A 15,151-nucleotide genomic window follows, 5' to 3' on the forward strand; every position below is an offset into this window, starting at 1 on the left:
TTGATGAAGATGTGGGAGACGAGGATGCTACTGTAGAATAGTTCTGGCATTTACTTTTCATGAAGCTCTTCCTGTGTGTAAAGCGTTCCGTGCTTGATCCAATGGGGTATTTATAAAATGTCAGACAGGGAATTGCCCTTAAAGAGTTGATGGTATTGTAATGCTTTTCCTTTGGCTTTGTGTTCAGCTTGGATCTGTGTTCAGTTATCTTCAGGTCTTTGACCATTTCCTGGGCAAAGAGAAACATTTCTATTAACATGAACTTGAAGTGACTTTGGTCTGTGACAGTTATAAATATACTGTACTTATAATTAGGAACCTCTGTACAGCTGATTTAGTGACTTCTGGACAAATCATTTGACTCTTCTATTAATTGTTATATAAATGTATGTGTTTGTATACACACACATGGCCTCATTTAAAATACTATGAAGCACATTTTAAAAATGACCTAGTGGGCATTCCCTGGCCGTCCAGTGGTTAGGGCTCCACGCTTGCACTGCAGGGGGCACGGGTTCGATTCCTGGTTGGGGAACTAAGATCCCACATGCTGCATGGCATGGCCACAAAAGACCCAACACGTAGTATTCATTACACTTAGTTGGTCAGCTTCCACATTTGTGAAATGGGAATAATAAATAATAATAATAATTTTATGTATCTCATAGAATTGTCCTGAAGATGCAACTAATACATATACATACATAATCAAGTTCTTTAGAATAGTATACAGCTTAAGTACTTAATAAATATCAACGACTACATTATTAATAATAACATTTTAATATTAATACTATCATTTCCCCTGCCCCATGAGTGAATGTGGAGCGACTATTGTTGTAAAAGAATTTGCAGTAAGATGTCTTTAAATAGTAAAATTCCCTATGTATTTATTTAAATATTTAATTTATGTTTATCTTTAAAGTTGTGGAAGTTAAGTGCACTTATACAAGGCAGAGTCAGATATTAGTTAGGGTGCGCATTTAGGTTACAGCATGAGGGATTGAAAGCCATATTTGTTTAATTAAGAAATGGGTTGATTGGCCTTGACCACTGTTGTCTTTCAGTTCTTTTTTATTTGACTGCCTGTGTGTTTGTCTCCCTTTTCTTATCTTTTTTGTGCCTTCTGGTTTATTTCCTGTTCAGTTTTCAGTAAAGGGTGTGGAGTAGGGCAAGAAGAACTTATGTTGGTTGGTGCCCTGGGTCTGAACCAGGAAGGAGTGCTGCGTCAGACAGCCTGGGGCTTAGTGGGGATGGACTTAACAATGATCCCTGCAGAGCTGCCCTACCCAGGGAACCTGTGAATTCCACAGTTTCTCACTCCAGATCAGATGGTATGCAGCTCCAACTGTGTGTGCATAATTAACATTTCTGGGCTCATTCATCCATTGTTTCCAAGTGCTTCCATTTATTTATTTCTCCTCTTGATTATGAGAAAATTTAGTTGTGTAACAAAAATACAGAGCTAGAATGATAAAACCCCACTTTGCCATTGCCCAGCTTCAACAATTTATCACCTCATGGCCAGTCTTGCTTGATTTCTACTCTGAATCTCCTCTTCTCCCCCGTCTTGTTTTGAAGACATCATATCATTTAAGCTAAAAAGATTTTAGGATGTATATCTAAGGGATGAGGACTTAAAAATACATACATAGGGCTTCCCTGGTGGCGCAGTGGTTGAGAGTCTGCCTGCCGACTCAGGGGACACGGGTTCGTGCCCCGGTCCAGGAGGATCCCACGTGCCGCAGAGTGGCTGGGCCTGTGAGCCATGGCCGCTGGGCCTGCGCGTCTGGAGCCTGTGCTCCGCAGTGGGAGAGGCCACAGCAGTGAGAGGCTTGCGTAAAAAAAAAAAAAAAAAAAAAAAATACATATATGTTAATTTTTATGGTATGTCTGTTTGACTGAGGATCCACATATTTGGTTGATTGGTTGGTTAAATATCTTAATGTATAGGCTCCCCTCTTCTTTCTTTCTCCCCCCAGGCCCCCTCCCATCTTGGAATTTGCTTGAAGAAACCAGTCTTATTTTGTTCTGTAGTTTCCCCTCAATCTAGATTTTGCTATTTTGTATTCCTCAAGTTTTTAGCATATTGCTGTCTCCTGCATTTCCTCTGAGACTGGCTCTAAAGGATTAACCAGATTAGAATAGATTTTTCTTTTAAGTGTCTTTCCCGCCCCCCCCCCATCAGGAGCATGTAATGTCGGGTTGTGTTTCAGTTTTGTGATGTTAGCAGCTACTGATGATCATTGCCTAGATCCATGAATTCAATAAAGTTTGGAAAATGGTGACGTCTATTTCTATCATTCCTGCTATTTATTTTGAATCAGAACCTGTCGGGAAATAAAATTTAAGGCATTTAATGGCTTTAAGTGTATTTTATTTTGAATAAATATTTATTTGAATTAGTATTCTCTCTCTGACTTTGTAGCAGTGGTTAAAATATAGTGCATGATTTGGTGTTGAGATGTGCAATATGCTATATTGGGTAGCTGATAACTTCAGAATGACTTCAGACCCATGTAGTTCATTCACCTAGTTAGGAAATTACCTTAGAGTGCTTAAAATATGTCTGCTTAGTATAGTTAACTTTGGTATTACTTACTGAAGACCTTGGTTTCAAAGTTGTGCAGTTTTTTTGTAAAACTGTAGAAGGGAGGCTTGGAAGATGATCTGATTTTGTTGAGTTTTTTAGTCCTATTTCATAACTGCCACGTTTTAGATTTGAGTATTTTTTTGTTTGTTTTGTTTTTATTTATTTATTTATTTTTTGGCTGCATTGGTCTTCGTTGCTGTGCATGGGCTTTCTCTAGTTGTGGTGAGCGGGGGCTACTCTTCATTGCATTGTGGTGGCTTGTTGCAGAGCACAGGCTCTAGGTGCGTGGGCTTCAGTAGTTGTGGCTCGCAGGCTCTAGAGCACAGGCTCAGTAGTTGTGGCTCACGGGTTTAGTTGCTCTGCGGCATGTGGGATCTTCCCGGACCAGGGCTCGAACCCGTGTCCCCTGCATTGGCAAGCGGATTCTTAACCACTGCGCCACCAGGGAAGCCCTACATTTGAGTATTATTCACTCATTTGTGGGGCCCACTTGGTATCTTTGATGACCTTCCAAATATTCCTATTAATATTTATAATATGACAATATTTTTGTTTATGGAAAGAATTAATTTGTTTATTAGAAAAAAACCAGTCACCTCATTTGTATTTCATTTAAAGCAAGCAGCTGAAGCTAGGGACTAGAGAGTGATCTAAGGCCTAGTAGTCTGAGCAGCTCAATGAAGCTCATAAGAATATCTGTGGTGGGGTTAATAGGGGAGGTTTTCTTCAGTAGATCTAAAAGTGACCAGATAATTAACTTCTTTCCTCTCATACATTCTTACTGACTTTCTTCTGTACTCTCTTCACATCTTGTTGTCAAGCTCAGTGCTCCTGAGGTGAGCCAATTTACCTTACTATTCATAGCTAATAAGTGTGGTTGAATTTTTTCTTCAGATACATCTGCAATGGAATGAACCTGATTTTTTCAGTAGTTTGCCAGATGGATCTTCAGCAAGTTAATTACCTAACTCTAAAGAGTTACCTAACTCTTTAGAAAATAATGGTATCCCTTTAACAAATAGCAGTTTTGTTTTCTGAGGCTTCATCTTGCCACTAATACTTTGTTGGATCCAACAGGCTATAGCCATCCAGTTGAGGTGCTTGTACAGTAAAGATGGATGTTACATTCTCACTCTGTTTTCCAGATTCAGGCTGTCTATTTTGGAATACATCATTCATTCAAATTCAACAAACATTTTTTTGAGTAAAATTCTGGGCAGCAGTGGTAAACCAGGCAGATTAAGGGTCCCTGTCCTTGGGAGCTTACATCTTAGTGAAATTATCCGCAGAGTTCCCCAGGTCAAATTCTACATAAATTTCTCTTTTGCCCAATTGTCTGAACATGTCCAAAGCTGCTTTTTGAGGAAAGTCAAAGAGAGTACCTTTGCAAAGAGAGAGTAGAATACAAGCCAGGTTTTAAAATTTCACAGCACAATGTTATCTTTGCTGGCTACGAGTTTGGTATGTAGAAAATAATGGAGCTTCTTTCACTAAACAAGACTTGCTAGTGATTTCTGCCTATTATTTTCTTTTTATTCTAGGATTTTGTGCTGAATTGCAATAGGTTTTCTTAGTTTAGATTTTCTGAAATAATATTTCTTCTCTCTTCCCCTCTCTGCCCACCTTTAGTGTTGGCTAGTAAGATTAAAATTTATTCTGATATTATTTGGTTGATCATTAGCTACTTCCAGGCCTTTGGGAAGTAGCTAAATGTAAATGATTATCACATATCCTGTATTTTTCAAGATAATCTCAATTTCAACTGTTTTGTTCCATTTTTGGACAAATTTGGTTTTTAATTTAGACAGTAAGGGGTCCTTTAGGACAGTCCTCTTTAACCTGAATCCATGGACCCTGATGAACTTCAGGGAGGTGTGGTTTGTAAATCTCCTGAAACAATGATGCCAAACTTTGTAGATAAGTGCCCTTTACTCAGGAGAGGCCTCTTTATTTTCATCAGAATATTCAAAGTGCTTATGGGGACTGCAAAATGGCTAATAACCACTGTATTCTGTATAAAAAAGATTTTAATTGATAGGAATGATGACATTTTTCCCTTCCAGACATATTTTGCAGAAAGTTAGAAGACTGTCCAGCTGTTTACTATTGGAGCAGTGAGCTCTTGAATCATTTGAAATGTTCTTTAGCGCCATCTTAGGTTATACAGAGATCAAATTGAAATAGCTTTCTTGTTATTTTTATTTCTTGTTATTTTTCTTTTATGCGTTCTTAAAACATCACACTTTAACCTGTGAGTCCTTACACTTACCCCATTGTTACGGGCTGAATTGTGCACTCCTCCCACCTGCATCTTTTGAAGCCTAACACCCCTCCCCCCTCCAGTACTTCATAATGTGACTGAATTGAGAGGGGGCTTTTAAAGAGGTAATTAAGGTAAAATGAGGTAGATAGGGTGGTCCCTAATGTAATCTAACTGGTGCCCTTAGAAGAAGAGGAAATTGGAGCACAGAAGAGAGACACCAGGGACCCGTGTGCACAGAGGAAAGTCCGTGTGAGGCTACAGTGAGAAGCCGACCATTGGCAAGCCAAGGAGAAAGCCCTCAGAACAAAGCCAAACCTGCCCGTACCTTGATCTTGGACTCCTAGCCTCCAGAGCTGTGAGGAGTAACTAACTGTTCTGTTGTTTAAGGCACCTCGTCTGCGGTGTTCTGTATGGTAGCCCTAGCAGATTAAATACACTTATGATGAAGTAGCAGTTGAGTGACAATAAAAAGTGTAGCAAGGCAACTATTTCTCTTTGTCCCAGTGCATTTTGGGACAAGTGATGAAGTGTTGTGTATAGCTTCACATAATCTAGTGCCTGAAAGAGATGGTACGACCTATGAAATCTCAACAGAACATATTAATTTCTATTCTTATTGGTCTTATTCTTTATTGATTTGTTTTATCCTTTTACAATTTCCCGTTTGCCCATGGTTATATCTTAATGTCAGTCTCTTTTATTCTCTAGCATTTCTCACTTTATGGAACTAATTTTTATAAGTAGGTCTATTTTAAATCAACACCAGAACAGTATCTTTGTGTATTCTTCTGTGTGTGTTGTGTACAGTCATTCCAGCCCAGCCTTATTCAGTAATGTCATCTGTCCTTAGGCCTCTGTTCCAGGCCACCACACTTACATTCAATTTTTGAAGTTTCTCTTTGTCAGAAATAAATTTAAATATTTCTAATGATGCCTGCTTCTACTGCTAACTTGATTCGATACCTTAGAAACTTTTAGATTTGGAAATGAATGAAAGGCTAAGGGAATGATGTGTTTCTCAAATTTGCCATGAGGGCAGGAGTTCTATCAGTTTTGTTTAGACTGAAGCCCCATGGTCTAGCACAACACCTTGTTTCAAGGAAAATTAAATATTTGATAAATGAGTAGATTAATTTTAAGTAAGGGATCAAACCCAAGTATCCAAAATTGAACCCATAGCCCAGATTCTGCTGTTTCACAGACTTCTCAGTCTTTATTCATGACACTGAGAATAAGCTTGTTAAGGAGTACCTACTCCATCCACGTGTTCCTCACCTGCTCTCTTCCTCGTTGCACAGTGTGGTAGGTAAGAGCCTGGCCTTTGGCTCCTGACTCAGTGCACATTCATGCTCCTCGATGTGCTTATGTGATCTTGGCAAGTCCTTAACCTCCACACCTCTACTTTGGGTTCTTCATCAGTAATTGGAGATAATAAGAGTATACAATTTCCAATTTTTTTGGGAAATTATGAGTTTAGAACAATGCCTGGCACATAGTAAACATTTTAAAGCTGTTAGAGCTAGTATTATCCTAGAGTAGAAACAGATTATTCTCACATATTTGTATCTTTTACCTCTAGTTCTACATTGATTTCTTTCTCTAGGCACAAAACCAATTCACTTCAAATAACCAAATCTTTGTCATCAAACTGGCATGGTTGGGACTTTCCTGGTGGCACAGTGGTTAAGAATCCGTCTGCCAATGCAGGGGACACGGGTTCGATCCCTGGTCCGGGAAGATCCCACATGCAGCGGAGCAGCTAAGCCCATGAGCCACAACTACTGAGCCCATGTGCCACAACTACTGAAGCCTGTGTGCTTAGAGCCTGTGCTCTGCAACAAGAGAAGCCATGACAATGAGAAGCCTGCGCACTGCAATGAAGAGTAGCCCCTGCCCACTGCAACTAGAGAAAGCCTGTGTACAGCAATGACGACCTAACACAGCCCAAAATAAAAACAAACAAATTAATTAATTAATTAAAAAAAAAACTGGCATGGTTTTCGTGGTGGTAGCAATGTAAATTAGCGTTAACCTGTTTGGAAATGGTTGGGCAAGATATATCCAGTCATAAAAATAGTGACACTCTAATTCATGAATTCCACTTCTGAGAATCTTCTAAGGACATACCCTTAAATGCTTAAGAGATTGTATCCATGAAGATGTTACGTTATAATATCCAGGGCTGGAGGGAACGGTTTAATATATTCTGGCACTTACACATTTACAGTTGATGGGTCTGAAGACCGTGTAATAACATGGAAGATATTTGTGGTGAAAAGTAAAACATTGTATGTACAATATGATTACAACCATGTTAAATAAATACATACATCCAGGAATTTCCAGAGGATAGGGCTTATAAGGGCTCTTTTAACCCCCTGACTTCTTTTCAGATTCTGGATTTATATAAAGCTGGTTCTAAAGGCCCAAAGTTAACCCTGAAATTGAGTTCTTTATATCTTGTTATAAACCATTACCTTTCTTCCTATTTGGTTTGGGAGCTCCAGATTTAGTTACATTCTGCAGAATGGGATTGGCTGTGGGGTTGCAAAGATGAACAGACCGTCTGTGTACTCAAGGAATGGTTTTATATGAGATGTCTTATACAAGTACATAAAACCCAATATGTAGTTTTTGTCCAATAATGTGACAGTTTGGGCTCCTTGGTGCCTAATGGTTGGTTGGTTTTCTGTAGTGTAGATTTCTCACTTTTACCCCTGGAAAAATACTCATTTTTAACTTCAGTACTTAAACTGGCTTCAGTAAGCTCTAATAACAGCCTCAAAGCAACAACTTTTTCAGTTTTCTATTGACCATAAACTTCTTTTCTCTACAAGTGGTAATTCTTAACAAAAGGTACTTTAACCACCCAGTGCAGACTGCTACTTCAGTCTTGGTTCAACAGATTCTAGAGGGATGTGGTAGAAGGAAGAGTAATTACTAAAGAGCTGGGCACAGTCAGGACTGTGATTTAGGCTTATTTCTTTGATGAACACTGTGGGTCCTATTTCTGAAGTAATCCCCCACCCCTTCCACCGCCACCCAGGATTGCTGACAGAAGTCTTAACTTGCCAGTTCATTTGTCTGCATTGATAATGCAAGCAAACTCTTTTGCTTGATGCCTTAACGTTTGTTACCCTGAAGTTTTACTTTTTTTACCTTTTCCCTTCCTGAGGGGATAAGCCATTTTAAAATTCAGATGTCTAATACATAAAATAGATAACTAATAAGGATCTACTGTATAGCACAGGGAACTCTTAATACTCTGTAATGACCTATATGGGAAAAGAATCTAAAAAAGAGTGGGTATATGTATATGTATAACCAATACACTTTGCTGTACAGCAGAAAGTAATGCAACATTGTAAATCAACTATACTCCAATAAAAATTAAAAATAAAATAAAATTTAGTTGTCTGTAACATTGTTAATGGGCCAGCTTGTGCCCAGTGGGCTATGTTAGGTGCTTGGCTCAAGATCAAGGCCCGAGACTGAGTGGTGTGAGTACATTGGCAGTCAAGCACAGTGTGTTGCTGCATTTATTTATACTCGAGAATTAGTTGCTATTCTCTGATTTTTTCATATGAAATGTTATTTGGCACCTTAATGGATTTTTGAACTACATTCACGGTTGGCCTTAGAATCTTTAACATTTATTCCCTAAAGGGGATGACATCCTTATGTCTGAGTTACATTTTGATCAAATAGGGCATATGTTAAAGCTCTGATTAGTTCTTTGAAAGTACTGCATGTGCAAATGATATCAAAAATTGTTGCCTTAAAAGTATATAAATTCTGGGCTTCCCTGGTGGCGCAGCGGTTGGGAGTCCGCCTGCCGATGCAGGGGACACGGGTTCGTGTCCCAGTCTTGGAAGATCCCACATGCTGTGGAGCAGCTGGGCCCGTGAGCCATGGCCGCTGAGCCTGCACGTCCGGAGCCTGTGCTCCGCAATGGGAGAGGCCACAACAGTGAGAGGCCTGTGTACCACACACACACACAAAAATATATATATATATATATATACACATATATATATATATATTCTATAAAAATATATATGGAGGGAATTCCCTGTTGGCGCAATGGATAAGACTCCACGCTCCCAGTGCAGGGGACCTGGGTTCAGTCCCTGGTCAGTGAACTAGATCCCACATTCATGCTGCAACTAAGAGTTTGTATGCCACAACTAAGGAGCCCATCTGCCGCAACTAAGGAGCCCACATGCTGCAACTAAGACCCTGCGCAACCAAATATTTTTAAAAATGTATGGAAGAATGATGGTTTCAAAGTTTAAAAAAAGCATCAGCACACTCAAGGAAGTAACAGCTTTCTATGTGAAAGAGTAGAGGTTTTTTTTTCCTTTGTTTTCTGTAAGAAATATTAGAATAGGAAAAATAAGTGTAAACAAAGAATGCTGCTCCAGTTCCCCTTCTACGAGGATCAAGCCATTAGCCTGAGGGGAATTCAGGTTGGAGAAAAACAGGAGGCATTTTGTGCTTTGGACACATGGACCTAGATAGTTAAGATGTGTAGCTAAGGAATAATTTCAGTGAACCCAGCTTCTTATATCTTCCCATACATAGAAAAGCACTGAAAGCATTCCCTTGAGATGTCTGTTCTTTGTGATTAGCAGTAATCTTTTGCTTAACCGCACGGCTTCTCCACCCCCCGCCCCCCCCATGCTGATAAACCACATATATGCGTCTTGGTTCCTCCCTTACCTTTCTGGAGCAGTTCCTCAGAGCTATCTGAGAGGCTGTCTCCTGGGCTGTAGTTCTCAGTGAGGTCCCCTAATAAAACTTAATTCACAACTTTTACATGGTGCATTTTTTTTAAGTCGACATAAGCAGTAGGGTTTTAACAGAAATGCTGAATATCTGAAAATTTGTGGAAGCAAAATTTTCTTGGTAATCCTCAGTGTACTTTTCAAAATACGTTAATGATTTTGGGGGAGCTAAACTTTTTATTAGGTTTCATTTGTTTTGATGTTCATTCTAGTAGTAGATGTCTTATCACCTTAGATAGCAGTAAATTGTGATATGCCAGAGTTTTGTATTTGGCATTATGTCACAGGAGCAATAGGAAATAATTTTGTGAACTACTGTTCACAACATGGTAAATTTAACAAAACCTAATACTTCGATTTGTCTCTATTCCCAATTGTTATTTAATAATTGATAACAGCTGTAGTGAGTGTTTTGTCCTCCAGGCCCTTCCCTTTCCTCCTTACTTTAAGAAAAGGGGGGAGGGGTCCCATGTAAACTTGAATAATATCACTAAATCAGTATTTTGCAATACAGTTAAAATGTGTTAGGTGTTGCTTCTGTTGCAGTCATAGTAGAAGAGCAAAGTAGTGGCTACCCTTCTTAATTTGTAACCTTTTCAGGATGTTTTAGATACTTTGTTGTCCCATCAAGTTCATCATAAACCTTGATTTTCTGGAAGTTTTAAATCATATAGCATCTATGTTACAGATAACTATGAAGCAGGTATGTCTTATATTTAAATACCATTGTGAATTCTGAGATTGATGAAAACTGTGAGTGGTGAGTTCTTGAAAACCATGCATGTGTGTTTCCAAAGGCTATTTTCTGTATTCAGTATCTATTAACAGACAGTAAAGGATTTTTCCATTAAATTGTGCACTACTAACCATCTAATCCTCCTGAGGCGAAGTTCAAAGTTCCCATGAAATGTTTTTAGGTAATATTACTTTAAAAAAAGGAGTGAACTCCCTCTCGGAAAAAAGCCAGTCCCCAATATTTTGGAACTCAGTTTGAGAAATACCGTCTTTTCTGGCTTAGAGTTTGTTCTGTTTTATTGTTAAGGTACTCTGAGAGTTGGGTGCATTCTGTCAGTGCTTAGAGGTTAATGAGAGTCTTTTCTTATGTCTCCGCCTGTATTCACACCCTCCCGGTGTTGGCATTTTTTCTGCTTTAATAGCCATAGGGGCAGTTTCTACATACTTTTAAATTGGTGTGGCTTCTTACGTTATATGATATGTCTGCTTTACATCATCACAGTTCTGTGTAGAGGTTTTATGTGGCACTTAAGAAAAACTGACCCCAGTTTGAAAGATAGAAGCTCTTTGAATAGATGCTGTCAGAATTATTTAATTCTATTTGTGTCATGATTGAACCTAGGATTTTAATTTTTATTTATTTTTGTAAGCAAGGAAAATATAGATCCGGGAGACTTATCTGATTCTAATCTTAATTCTTCTACTATCTACCTGTGGGGCTTCAAAAGTCATATTAGCTCTGTCACCTCATTTGCAAAAAACAAGAATTTTGTTTATATACGTGGAGTACTTTGTTGAAGTTGCTTATCGTTTCTATAATGGTCCAGTGAAGAAGGCGGTCATAAGATGTTCTCTGGAAGCTTTTATGTTTTTAAAGAAACAGTGATTTATTTACTGTACACTTTTTTTCCCCTCTCAAGGTATCATGGGAGGGATCTTTCAGGGACTATTCTATGTTTATTCCTCTAACCTTTTGTAAATAAAGAGTAGCTCCAGTTATACTAATAAATGACTCCTCTTTGGAATTAGCATTCCTGAAGCTTTAATAAAGTAGAAAGAAAAAGGAAACACCTTATCTTCTAGCCTGTTTAGATGGGCAAGGCTGTGGACTAGGAGTGACAAGTTAGGAAACAGGCCTTCGATGTTAGGCTCCTATTAGCACGAAGTCTGTTAGCACTAAGAGAAATCTCGTCCTTTCCCCTATTCTGATCGCATATTACCATTTGATTCCTCATTGATCAAGTTCAGTCCTCTATAGACTAGAGTTAGTGTGATTCTTTAGACTTAAGCATTTATCTAGGCCTTTTTGCAAAGTTAAATTCTTTCCCATGGCTTAATTTTTGGATTGTACAATATGTTTAGGTTAGAGTTTTTCCAGCTTTTTTGAGCTGAAATCAGAAATTAAGAGTCAATAAAGAATACTGGAATTATTTGAAAGCAAGATTTTGGTCTTTACTGGAGGAAAGTTGTTCAAGTTTTAATTGATTCATTATTATATCTCAATTTATTCCTGGAAAGGATTTAAGGTGACAGGTATGTACAAAGACTTTCTCCTTTATAGCCAAACTTTGTGAAAAAGCTGCTAACGTTCACTGTTTCACCTTCCATTCACTCCTTCACCTTGAATTTTTGGCTCTGCCCTACTCACCCACTGCAATTCCTCACAGCAGAGTCACCAGGGGTCTCCATCACTAACTGGACACAACTCTTTTTTCCTTTCCTTTTTTTTTGCCACGCCGCGTGACTGGTGGGATCTTAGTTCCCCAACCAGGGATTGAACTTGGGCCCTCGGCAATGACAGTATGGAGTCCTAACCACTGGACTGCCAGGCGATTCCCCCAGACAGAATTCTTTATATGACCTTGCTAGGGTGTGTGATTGCTCTTTATTTTTATGTACATTTTTTCTTATTATAACGGTAATATATGCAATATATGTTCATTGTGAAAATTTTGGAAAAAGACATACGTAATCTCTGTCCAGAAAACCTTTTCCTCATTGAATTTCTGTCACAACTGTCTTGTTCCTTTCCTCATATTTCTCTTGGCCAGACTTGTGTCAGTCTGCCTATTAGGTATCTCTAGCTTGCATGCAGCATTTTTTAAAAACTGAACTTACCGTTTCCCCTGCTCCAAATCTGCTCAGCTACCTTTGTCACCATCTCACTAAAAGGTAGCACTCTTCGTCCAGTTGCTGTAGCCTTGAGGACTCATCCTTGACTCCACTCCCTCAACCTCCATTTATAATCAGTAGCTAAAATCCTGCCTGTTCTTCCTTTCTAACCCATTTACTTCTGTCTGTCCACCTTAGCTGGGACTTTGATTATTTCTCACCTACCTCACCTACCTTTTGAGTTTTTAGGACTTTGTTTATCTTCCTTCAGGGCTTTTCTGACCTGTTTCTGTACCCTCAAGACTAAGCTTGGTGCTGGTGGTCTCCTCTCTTCCTTTCATACACTCCTTCCTTCTCTGTCCTCTCCTTCCCCCTTCCTCCCCTCGTGGACTCTCGGCACCTGTACTATCCTTATAACACATATCACATGCTGTCGTAATTGCCTATTTGATCTTCTGTCTCCTTAAGGGCAGTAACTATGTCTTATTCATAATTGCAACACTAATATCCAACCCAGAGTGTTTAGTAAATTTCAGATAATGAATGGATAGAAAGAAATGGGTGGCAGTTAGTATGAAAAAAGTTGGAAGCTGTTCCGTTAGTTTTATGGCTCTGCCTGCCTTAAAATTTGTGTATTAGGTGATACGATCGGCCTTCATCTACTTGGTCCTGTGGTAATGGTCTGTGAACAAGCTTCCAAAGTGTGAATTATGGTAGGGCAGGAGTGAAGCTGTGATAGGTTGGCTGGGGTGGGCTCCATGACCTTGCATTTCATGGATGAGGAGGTTAGGCTTTCCTGTATCTAACGACAGTGTAGCAAAGGTAAGATATGACAGCTAAAACTAGGGCAGTTGTGCTAGGGATGAACAAGAAGGGAGGGTGACTTGGTGATTGGATGGGAGGAGGAATCGAAGTGACTCAACTTTCTGGCTTGGTTGACCAGGTACTTGGTGCTGTCATTAAATAGTCATTTTGATTTTTGAGATTCTTTTTGTCATCCAGGTGAGTATGTCTGTTAGGCATGTCATAGGATATGACGTCTGGGAGAGCATACCTCTGGGGAGTCATGAATCTGTGGTCATTAAAACTATGAGGTGACTTAGATATATAGCTTAAGAGTAATAATGGTCTAGAAAAAGAAAGAACTCTGAGGAATACATCAGTGCTTAAAGGCTGGAGAAGAAGAGAGCTGGGAAAGCAGTGTCAAAGAAACTGAGGAGTTGGAGTTGGAGAGGAAATTTGGCAATAACATGGCCATTGACTTTTTTGGTGTTTTGAAGAGAATAACAGGTCAGAAGATGGGTCTGTCTTTACGCTTCAGCATGGACTGTCCCATCGGCTTTTTGTTGGGCAGTTCCACCTCACCCCTGTCAGTAGTCCAGCCCCCAGCCCACATCCAGAACTCCCCTGACATGCTTAGATCTAACACATGACCTTTTTTTTTCTTTTTTTTTTTTGCGGTACGCGGGCCTCTCACTGTTGTGGCCTCTCCCGTTGCGGAGCACAGGCTCCGGACGCGCAGGCTCAGCGGCCATGGCTCATGGGCCCAGCCGCTCTGCGGCATGTGGGATCTTCCCGGACCGGGGCACGCGGCATGTGGGATCTTCCCGGACCGGGGCACGAACCCGTGTCCCCTGCATCGGCAGGCGGACTCTCAACCACTGCGCCACCAGGGAAGCCCTAACACATGACCTTTAAGTTCCCTTCCGAATTAAATCTAAGGTTAAAAACAGGGACTTCCCTGATGGTCCAGTGGGTAAGACAGCGGGCTCCCAATGCAGGGGTCCCAGGTTCGATCCCTGGTTGGGGAACTAGATCCCACATGCCGCAGCTAAAGATCCCACGTGCCGTGCAACTAAGACCTGGCGCAGCCAAAATAAATAAATAAATATTCAAAAAACACAAACAAAAAACAGATTGTTGGCCCAGTCCCAGAAATTCTGATTCAACGGGCCCAGGGATCTTAACTTTTTACAAGGACATTTCTGAGTGTCTAATGAACACTCATGTGTGGGTAGGTGCTATAACCCTGCATTAAAGCAGGACTTTAATAAAGCAGGACTTTATCGTGGCGAACTTTTAAAATACTCCTGTGCGAAGAGATTGGCAACCATGGAAACCTGGCTGGAGCTTTCTGCAGTGCCTGTCTGTATTTGAGGGGGTGAGTTGGAGGGGTGGGGAAAGCACCACCATCTGATGTAATCTGTTAGAGATGTAAAGTTTTTATTTTATGAATTTTTGCAGTAGATGCCCTTGATGCTCTGCATCATATCCTCATGGTCCACCACTGATTTCAACCCAGACTCAGATTTTTGCCGTTTCTTTGAGTCTTGCCAGCACTTTTCTGTCTCAGGGCCTTCAAGCCCAGCACAGGAAGGGGGAGAGGTTAATACTCCAGCCATCCTTCAGCCAGTGGAGGACGTGAGCCTGTGCCTAAAGGTTCTGCTTCCTTTGGGGGGTCGCACAGAATCACCACTCACCCTCCAGCAGTCACCCTGGTTGCATCGAATGACCTTACTGGCTTTTTTCATTCGCTGTTGTACCTGTCTTCACTTTTGTTCCATGGGATCATCTCCTGTTTTAATCCCGCTGAAACCTTGTCTATTAGTAATTTATCAGTTGAGCTGACTTTACAGGTTAATATACGCAAACAAAAGCCAT

The 15,151-nt window shown here is 40.1% G+C and overlaps 1 protein-coding gene across 6 annotated transcripts in view; it reads left to right on the plus strand.

Moving 5' to 3' along the window:
- Positions 1-15,151, plus strand: part of FBXO34 (F-box protein 34) — an 81,181-nt gene that overhangs the window by 60,919 nt on the left and 5,111 nt on the right. The window lies entirely within an intron of this gene.

The sequence above is a fragment of the Delphinapterus leucas genome, chromosome 2 (assembly GCF_059928025.1).
Source record: "Delphinapterus leucas isolate spDelLeu-1000000601 "Yukka" chromosome 2, BTC_Dleu_Yukka2, whole genome shotgun sequence".
NCBI lineage: Eukaryota > Metazoa > Chordata > Mammalia > Artiodactyla > Monodontidae > Delphinapterus > Delphinapterus leucas.